Source organism: Lampetra planeri, chromosome 59, assembly GCF_965212315.1.
Source record: "Lampetra planeri chromosome 59, kcLamPlan1.2.h2, whole genome shotgun sequence".
Taxonomy (NCBI): domain Eukaryota; kingdom Metazoa; phylum Chordata; class Hyperoartia; order Petromyzontiformes; family Petromyzontidae; genus Lampetra; species Lampetra planeri.
The window spans coordinates 1893840-1902401 of record NC_136165.1 but is presented as its reverse complement, the minus strand read 5'-3'; positions in this window follow the sequence as shown (position 1 = coordinate 1902401).

The window sequence follows — 8562 nt, the reverse complement described above, 5'->3', positions numbered from 1 at the left end:
TTTATTGACATGAATCCGCGGGCCCTCAATCTTCTTGGCGGCTGTGTGCCTTTGCTTGTTTTGCTTTTGCCACTGGGGTGAGAGGTCGGTAGGGCTGGGGTAAATGTGTGGGAGTGAGGTTATGGTACAGGCAGCGGTAGGGGTATGGACAGGGAAACTGTTGGGGTACAGATAGGGGTAGGGTTCTAGATTTGAAGCTTTCGTGACTGCAAGGATTCATATTCTTAGGTTTTTTCGGTAAAGTCACGTAGGTAAATAATAAAAAATTAAATTAATAAAAGTAAAAAAAATTAATAATAAAGACGGAGGCTTGTGTTGCCTCCGAAACGTCGTGATTTTTATTTTTTTTATTTTATCTTTATTTTACTTTTATTAATTTTAATTTAAAAATTTTTACCTACGTGACTTTACCGAAAAAACCTAAGAATAGGGGTAGGGTTGGTGTGAGTGTGTGGGTTAGGGTCGGGGTGCAGAGAGGAGTAGGGGTTGGCGTGTGGGTTTGGGTTTACATTTAGGGGTCGATATGGTGGAGAAACGTTGCATGGCGAGACGGCGAGAGATGGCGATGGCTTTAGGGAGGTCTTCACACATCAGTGGAGAGATCCTGGCTGATCATGAGAGTTGAGTTTAGGACCCACCGTCTCGTAACCACCACCTACAAAGAAAATCTGAAATATTCAGATTTTGAAAATCAGAAATATTCAGAAATCTGAAATATTCAAAGAAAATCTGAAATATTCAGATTTTGAAAATCTGAAATATTCAAAGAAAATCTGAAATGTTCAAAGAAAATCTGAAATATTCAGATTTAGAAAATCTGAAATATTCAGAAATCTGAAATATACAAAGACAATCTGAAATATTCAGATTTTGAAAATCTGAAATATTCAAAGAAAATCTAAAATGTTCAAAGAAAATCTGAAATATTCAGATTTTGAAAATATGAAATATTCAGAAATCTGAAATATTCAAAGAAAATCTGAAATATTCAGATTTTCTTTGTTTTGTACCAAATTGTGAGACAAAAAAATGCCTCCTTGTTAGTTTTAATTCCCGTTCCCCGGCTCGTGTTTGCGTTCGTGTTGGGCATGGGTTTCATTGTGAGTGCTGTGTGCGCAGGGTTCGTATTGGGGTTGGGTGAGTGTTTGTGTTTCGGGTTAATGATTAGGGAGGCACAGGTTCGGATTAACGATATAATTTGGGGTTCTGCATGCAATAAAAAGGCGTGACAGACGCGACTCGCTCTCTCCACCCGTGCATAAACCCACGCAAAGAGACAAAGATCCCCCGTGTAGCCCTAACAGATTGTTGGGGCAAATGCTGTTAGCGAGCGCCTATGAAGGCACGGTACGCGATGAAGGCACGGTACACGATGGGGGTGGGTGGCCAACACCACGCCCGACCGCCTTTGTCTCCCCAGTGGTGATGTTTGTACACACCACACCAGGTTCTCATTTTAGGCTGAGTTGACCGAAGGGGAGGCGCAAGACCGGTTCAGATGAAATCGTCACCGGTGTTGGCCGTGAGCAGGAATCGAACTCGGCTTGCCGGCTTCGTAGCGCAGCACGCTAACCGCTGCACCACCGCTCCCCACACACGCACGCACATTAGAGTCGGCCAGCCCTCTGGAGCTTCTCTCCGCTTTGATGATCAGGTTGTACCGCAAAGCATAACCCGATTAGCAAGTGTTGGCTACGTACGGTGCGAAAGAAGTCCAACGATTGAACAAAGTGTTATTAGCGATGTTGTCTGACGTTTCGCTCCACGCGCTGGGAGCTGCTTCCCCCTTCCCACCACAGTATCGGCTTGTTGATGTTAACGATCTCGTTGCGTGTACGCAGAAAAGAGTGACATGATAGGGAGACCTCGCTCGATTTTGAGAAAGCACAATTTTACCGCTGTCCTCAACGTATCAAGTTCAAGTTCATTTATTAGGTATAGCCCTGTGAGCCATTCGGCTCTTGAATCGGGTGCAACCGCAACAAACAGAAAACAAAAACATGAACAAGAAAACATCTTACCGTGACTAAGTGCAAACAGAAAATCCAAGAAAAGACAGCAAAATATTGCAGAAAAAGCACCGTACACCAACACTGTGTGCAAAAATCCCAGTGGGATGCAAGTCAAACAACAACAACAACAACCACAAGACAACTTAGATTAAGGCCATCAGTCTAACTCTGTACTACAACAAACAAACATGGCCAAAGCAAAACACTTTTCGAAAACCACCAAAATAAAGCCATGAAAGCAATGAAACAGCGATCATCGAGTTGATGTTGTGTTTGCAGACCACGAGGTGAGGACTCGAGTGGCCAAGATAGAGGAGTCGCATTTGCAACAGCGGGTGGCTTGGGTCACTAAAAGTGACAATAATTAAAGGCACCACAAACAAAGCACCACGGACATTCTAAGATATCGTTGGGTCACTGGAACAATTCTAGATTTGAAGCTTTCGTGACTGCAAGGATTCATACTGTTAGGTTTTTTCGGTAAAGTCACGTAGGTAAAAATAAATAATAAAAAAATAAAATAAATAAATAATAGAACAATGCCCCGGATAGTTCGAGGACCATTGGTGAGATTTAATCATTTTTTTTAAATGTTATTTTAACTCTTCTTTTTAATAGCTTTATATATGTTGGCTGTCTATATTCTTGGTTCTTTTGGTAAAGTCACGTAGAAGGGAAATAATAAAAATATTAATATAAAACAATAAAAATTCTCACGACGTTTTTTAAAATATTTAATATTAATATTATTAATATTCTTTTATTATTCCCCTTCTACGTGGCTTTACCGAAAGAACCAAGAATATGAATCCCTGCAGTCACGAAAGCTTTAAATAAAAAATGTTGGCTGTCTCTTTACTTGTGATTCTAAAATGTGTTATTGTTCGTTTTAATGTTTGATTAGTAACGCTTAGTCGGTGCTTCTCTCCAGCTGTCTGGGTGCAAAGTGGGCTCGATTTTTTTTTGTCCAAATCCTGGCACCGGCTGGCGAAACAAACTTAATCATTGAATGGCAGCCACCCATTATGTTCACGATTCTCAAATTTCATAGAGAAATGGCAACCACAGCTTATGATTACGATTCTCAAACTTGATAAAGGAATGGCAGCCACGGCTTAAGCTCACAATGATTAACCAAACCAGTCGTTTGTTAATCAGTGAGCCATCTAGAAACAGATCGGCCCTGAAGAGTGAAACCACAAAATTTACAATTTTGTACATTTACAAATTTGTAAATGTTGTTTACCGCCATCCACTCTTCAACACACCGGTGGGCTAAAGCAGTGAACTATTTGTCTTTTGTCAACGTGACACTTTTTTTTTGCTGATTGGCCGTGTCGGGTGATGGAGGGTTACGACACATTTATAAATACCGCGATCTAACCCAAAAACTTTATTGTGAATAATACTGGTCGCGAAAGCCGACGTGTTATTCTGAGTCCGTGTTTGTTGGAGGTCGAGGATTATGTGATCCAAGGCGCGGCGGCCGCGTGGTCTGCGCGTCGGTCGTGACGGCACAACATCGGCCGAACCGACTGGACCGCAAACTTTTTCAAATATTTAACTTTCCCGTTGAGCCACAGGCAGTGTTTAAAATGAGCATTGCGATGTCGTAACGGCTGTGTGTTCACGTGCCCACTGATGTCTCTTTTCCACAGGTCTCTCTCTCTTATCTCTCGATCTCTGGTGTTGCTCTTTCATCTCACGAATCTGCATCTATCTCGTGCCTGTAGTTTTCTCTTTTTATCTCTCGCTATTGTTCATCTCACTTCTAAGGCCTTTCGCAGCATCAACCACAACCCCAGCATCAACCACAACTGCTACACCAACAACTGTTGCTCCAACCACAACTGCAGCACCAACAACTGTTGCTCCAACCACAACTGCTACACCAACAACTGTTGCTCCAACCACAACTGCTATACCAACAACTGTTGCTCCAACCACAACTGCAGCACCAACAACTGTTGCTCCAACAACAACTGCTGCACCAACAACTGTCGCTCCAACCACAACTGCTGCACAAACAACTGTTGCTCCAACAACAACTGCTACACCAACAACTGTTGATCCAACCACAACTGCTGCACCAACAACTGTTGCTCCAACCACAACTGCAGCACCAACAACCGTCGCTCCCTCCAGGCCGCATCTCGCCCACTGGCCGCCAGCCTGAAGAACCCTGCATGAAGAAACTCGGCGCATGCGGGACTTACGATGTCCAAGATGCCTGACCGGCGTGGAAGAGTAGGCCAAATACCCTTGGGGGGGGGGGCTATCAAGTGCTCGCTCTCGTGGAATTCCCTTCCGCTAGCAGCGACGTGAGCAGGACATTGCAGGGCTGCACCTTCATATGTTACAATACCGAGTACATTACACGCGTTACATGACTGCCTGGGACACTTGCAGAAACGGGGAGCATTTGTTTAAACATTGCATACGGAGCAATAGAAAGTTACTGGCCAATTCTGGACAAGAGTGAACACAAACCAGACGCCCTCTGATTGTTATCGAGAGCGGCCCGTTTCTTTTTGCGAGCAACTTTGCATTGAACGATTAATAATTTGGACAAAGACAAAGATCCCCTGTATAGCCTTAGCAGACTTTTTGGGCAAGTGCTGATAGTGAATGGCATGAAGAAGGCCGGAACGGCGCACGAGGAGGTGGGTGGCCAACACCACGCCTGGCCGCCTTTGTCTTCCCAGTGGCGATGTTTACTCACTGCACCGCGTACTCATTTGAGGCTGAGTCAACCTAGGGAAGGAAAAGGCGCAGGAACCGGTTCGGATAATCGTCACTGGTATTCAAGGCCGTAATTATTTGGGGGGGGGGGGGGGATGTCCCCCCCCCCCCCCCAATATTCAAATATGCCCCCCAATATATTGCTATGAAATAGATTTCTGTTTATATGATTGTGGTTATGGTTTGTACTTTATTAATCCCTAATCTCTGCCATTACATACAATGAAACAAAAAAAATGTAAAAAAGAAAAAAACAGAGCAATGTAATACACGATTAGACATTATTGTAAAAAATAAATAAAAAGTCCAACCTATGTGTTAGCGAATTTTTTTTATATTTTAAGCAGGAAATTCGTTTTCAAATTTAGATATTTTTTTTTCTGGGGGGGGGGGGGGGGGGACCCCCATACCCCCTGGAAGATTTGGTCCCCCCCAATGTTGAGTCCATGGCTACGGCCTTGCTGGTATTGGCCGTAAGCAGGAATTGAACTCGGGTCACTGGGTTCGTAGCGCAGCGCGCTAACCGCTACCCCACCGCTCCTCACGCGCGCAAAAAAAAACATGACGAAGAACGATGCACACGCATGGATTGTGTAACACTTACCGACACGCTCTTGGGGGCCGTACATAAATGACGTCACGCGATTTTTGACAATTTTTTTACCCCCCCCCCTCGTCACACGGCGTTACAAAAAGTCAGACCCCCCCCCCCTCAGATATGACGTCACAAAGCTCTGCCCCCCCCAAAACCATATTTCCATTTTTTAAATAAAACATGCTTCAAATCGCTTTCAACTATTGTCATTGTAGTGCGTATTTAATGTGGCGCTGCACTCTGATGTTGTAGGAGAAAACATTCATTAAAACGTCTATTTAATTAAGTAGAACGCGTTGTCTAAATTTATTTAAAGTTGCGCATTTTGATGTGACGTCACATTTTTCACCCCCCCCCCCTCGTCACACATCGTTACAAATGTCTGACCCCCCCCCCCCGTCCAAAATCGCGTGACGTCATTTATGGACGACCCTTTACAACTCGCACACTGAAGTTTCGGCTCTTATCGGATCATCTTTACGAGGGTTAGAATGACCCCCCTCCCCGCCTTCCCAAGCAACATTACGGATGCATAGAGCTGACACGTAAACGCATTCGACCAAAGTTAGAAAGCGTTAAAACCCGCTGAGCGAACGTCCAAAAAAGTGTTTTCTGGGTTAGATCTCGTTAATATAAATGTGTCGTTAAACCCGCCACCACCCGACACAGCGACCAGTGCACTGAACGGCTCTGTTTTTGCACGAGCGACTGATCTATCCCACATCTTACGCTTGATCCAAGGCCGTAATTATAATAAATATTGGGGGGGGGGGGACACATCCCCCCCCCAATATTCAAATATGCTCAAAATGTCCCCCCTAAATTTATTGATATAAAATAGATTTTTGTTCATATGATTGTGGTTATGGTTGTACTTTATTCATTCCTAATCTCGGACATTACATACAATGACACAAGAAAAGGTTAAACAGAAAAAAAACAGAGCAATGTAATACAATACACTATTAGACATTATTGTAAAAAATAAATAATAGGCAAAAGAGCTGCTGATAACAGAGGATTATATATAATCCTGTTTCTTGCTGTGGTTGTCCCACCTGATGACGGACGTTTGTGCTGTGTCCGAAACGTCGTGATTTAATTTATTTTATTTTCTTTACCTACGTGACTTTACCGAAAGAACCAAAGAGCATGGATCCTTGCAGTCACGAAAACTTCTAATCTAGAGTTAATATAATACCTCGTCACAGAGGCGTTGTTTCTCTGTGTGTCTCTGTGTGTGTCTCTCTGCGTGTGTCTCTCTCTCTGTGTGTCACTCTCTCTATGTGTGTCTCTCTGTGTATCTCTCTCTCTATGTGTCTCTCTCTGTGTGTCTCTCTCTCTCTGTGTGTCTCTGTGTTTGTCTCTCTCTCTCTATGTGTCTCTCTCTGTGTGTCTCTCTCCGTGTCTGTGTGTGTCTCTCTCCCTGTGTATGTGTCTCTCTCCGAGCTTGCATTTACATATAGTTCTCACCTGATGACGGTTTCTTGTGTTGCAATCGAAACGTGGTGATCTGTTATTTATTTTATTCTTTCTACGTGACTTTACCGAAAGAACCAAAAAGTAACTACTTTCTCTCTCTCTCTCCCTGAAGCCCTCTCGTCGTGGCGAACAGACCTCGACATTGGCATCGAGCTCCGGAACATGTTGTTGCCACACGCAAGATTACACTCGAATTTAATTTAAATATGTATTCTTATTTAGAGGTGTGAGATGCGTAATAGTGAACGTTCGATCGCAGATGTTTGTTGGCGGAGTTTCAATCCTGGCGCGGATTCGTGGCTCCAACTTCCACATTTCGTTGTCATTTTAATCCCCAACTTCTGGATTTTTTTTGTAATCGAAATACCAGCTGCTACTTGGGAGTCTTGTGCAAATAGCACGTGCAAACAAGGCAGTGCCGCTCTGAGATTAGTTTTGTTTTATCTATTCCAATGTGGTGCCGTTCCAAACTTCATGACAGTAATAAATTTTACATCTTCTTTGTTCTTTCGGTAAAGTCACGTAGAAGGGAAATAATAAAGTAATAAAAATATAAAACAATACAATTCTCACAACGTTTACAGAAAGAACCAAGAATATGAATCCCTGCAGTCACGAAAGCTTTAAATGAAAATGTAATTTTACATCGTTTTGTCCATGCACCGCTGGGCCTCTCAATCCACATGGTGGTCAGCCATGGTGGATGTTGAACCGTACTTCACCATGCTGTGTGAAGGTGAAATCAGGGGGATTTCGATCCGTGCTGGTTTCACTCACCACCGCTGCTATCCGAGGCTGGTCGACAAACTCGATTCGCTGGGTTCATTGCGCAATGTGAAAATACTTGAAACCTCGCCTGCCATACACATATATTTGTTTTACTTTCAGGGCCACAGCGTTGTTGACGAATGTGGTGAGTTATTTTTGTATATAGGGCTCCCCGGTGGCTGTGAGATGTTAACTCCCTCTCCTGGTATACATGAGGTCGTGGGTTCGATCCCGACACTGACGCCTGCTGCTGTATATTTGGAGTTTGCATTTTCTCCCCGTGGTCGCGTGGTCTTTTCTCCAGGTACGCCGTTTTTTTATCTCCACATTTAGTATTTGGCTGCTATACATTGTCACATGAAAAGCTACTAAATTGGGCTGTCATTTACGGGCAGATCGCGTCTGAAAGAGAGCCAAATAGCTCAGTGGGTCTTCACCTGGTAAAATAAATAGTTTAGTTAAATGCGTGGTGGTCAACCTGCCCGGAGAGGTGGCTGCCTCAGGGGCTATTTTGACCCAGGCCTCGCACAGAAGAGGGCATCACAACTGGCCCGGTTATTGTCGCTCACGAGCAAGGGAACCCCACGTGGCGTGCTAGCCTAGGCCTCCACGAACCTCTGGGCTGCCCTGGCTAAGTGGTCGCCCATCCAATCATTCCACCCTGCTTAACAACAACAATAATGATAATTTACACCATTGGAACCTCATTTGCCAGTAAAAAATATGATAATTGGTTTTTACAAGGAGTCATGTTTGCATAGACCACAATACCTGCAGTCATAATGCAAATAAAAAACATAACTCTGATAATGTATGCACTGTCCTTGAAGTTGTTTTACTGGCAAATGAGGTTCCAATGGTGTAAATGCTTACCCCGAGCTCTCATACTCTGATGGTGCATTGTCTTTGAGTTGTGCGCCTTTTGGCGTCATCTGGTCCAACCCATGTGAGACTAGGCTCTAA